This window comes from Lathyrus oleraceus, chromosome 3 (genome assembly GCF_024323335.1).
Source record: "Lathyrus oleraceus cultivar Zhongwan6 chromosome 3, CAAS_Psat_ZW6_1.0, whole genome shotgun sequence".
Lineage (NCBI taxonomy): Eukaryota > Viridiplantae > Streptophyta > Magnoliopsida > Fabales > Fabaceae > Lathyrus > Lathyrus oleraceus.
This window is the reverse complement of record NC_066581.1, coordinates 292,626,550-292,628,402: the sequence shown is the minus strand read 5'-3', so window position 1 is coordinate 292,628,402 and position 1,853 is coordinate 292,626,550. Positions and strand designations below refer to the sequence as shown.

The 1,853-nt window shown below is 42.3% G+C and overlaps 1 non-coding gene across 1 annotated transcript; it reads right to left on the bottom strand.

Moving 5' to 3' along the window:
* Window positions 1-229: 229 nt before the first annotated feature.
* LOC127133467 (small nucleolar RNA R71) lies at window positions 230-336 on the bottom strand. The gene has a single exon (XR_007807438.1). It is a non-coding gene; the product is annotated as a small nucleolar RNA R71 (small nucleolar RNA).
* Window positions 337-1,853: the final 1,517 nt, after the last annotated feature.

Here is a 1,853-nt window from a genome sequence, read left to right as displayed (position 1 = left end):
AAATCCTACGGACGACCCTAATGAACATTTGACCAAGTTTGTACAGTACACAGACACTGTGAAGGCGAATGGTGTATCTCAATATGCGATAAGACTACGCCTCTTTCCTTTCTCTCTAAGAGGAAGAGCTTGGGCTTGGTTGCAATCCTTTCCATCCAACTCAGTTACAACATGGGAAGAACTGAAGAACGTTTTCTTATCCCGATATTTTCCGCCAAGCAAAACTACTATGATGAGAGCTCAAATCAACGGATTTCAACAAAAGGATGTAGAATCTCTCTACGACGCGTGGGAGAGATACAAAGACATGATGAGGATATGTCCACATCATGATCTCGAAGACTGGGTGATCATTCACACATTTTACAATGGGCTTTTGTATAACACAAGACTGACAGTAGACGCTGCCGCGGGCGGTGCACTTATGGACAAGCCATACAACAAAGCCTATAAACTCATTTAAAACATGGCCCAAAACCATTGCCAATGGGGAGGTGAAAGAACTCCAGTAGAAAAGTCCCAAAAAAAAGTGGAATGTACGAAATCAGTAGCCTTGACCACGTCCATGCAAAGGTAGATGCCCTTGTTCAAAAGTTAGACAACTTGACCATGCCACCCGTAGCCACCGTGGCTGCCATGACTCCAAACTGTGAGTTATGTGGAACTCCTGGACACACTGCACCAGAATGTCAGATATTAGCAGGAGTCCCAACTGATCAAGTGAATTACGCACAAGGAAATCCTTATTCGAATACCTACAACCCAGGTTGGAAAAATCATCCTAACTTTTCGTATAAGAATAACAACGCCCTGTATGCACCTGGCCAAGCACCAGCTGTTCCTCCTGAATATCAAAAGCCAGCTAATAATTCTCCTAACATGCCTAGGAAGTCCAACCTTGAACTAATGATGGAAAGCTTCATAGCTACCCAAGCTCAGACAAACAAAGACTTCTTGAACCAAAACATACATACTAGTGAGCAACTTAAACACTTAGCGAGCAAAGTAGATGCCTTAGCCACCCACAACAAAATGCTTGAAACACAGATTTCACAAGTGGCTCAACAACAAGCATCTACTACCACTTCCGCTGGCACATTTCCTGGACAGCCGCAACCTAATCCAAAAGGACATGCAAATGCCGTTATATTGAGAAGTGGAAAAGAACTAGACGGACCCGTAGATCCAAGACTCCAAAATCCTTCCATGTACATAAAATGAGACAAAACAACAACTGAGAAGGTAAGTGAATCGAAGGAGAAGGAAGGTAATACCCGAGAGGCCGAAGAGAAAGAAAAACCTTATGTGCCTCCACCACCTTATAAACCACCCATTTCGTATCCTCAAAGACTCACAAATTCTAAAACTACATGGCAATTTAGGAAATTTGTTGAACTTCTGAAGCAACTAAGCATTACAACTCCCTTTACAGAAGCCATCACACAAATGCCCTCATATGCCAAATTTCTTAAGGAGATCCTATCCAATAAGAAAAAGATCGAGGATAATGAAACAATTACACTTACCGCTGAGTGTAACGCAATAATCCAAAATAGCATGCCTCCCAAACTAAAAGACCCAGGTAGTTTCTCCATACCCCGTGTCATTGGAAAATTCATCATAGACAAAGCTCTATGCGACCTAGGAGCCAGCATTAGTGTAATGCCCTTAACCATCTGTAAAAGGCTCAACATGGGAGAACTAAGACCAACCAAGATGTATGTTCAACTAGCTGACCGCTCAATCAAATATCCTGTTGGTATACTAGAGAATGTCCCAGTACGTGTAGGACAATTCTACATTCCTACATACTTCATAATCATGGACATCAAAGAAGATGCAAGTACACCTAT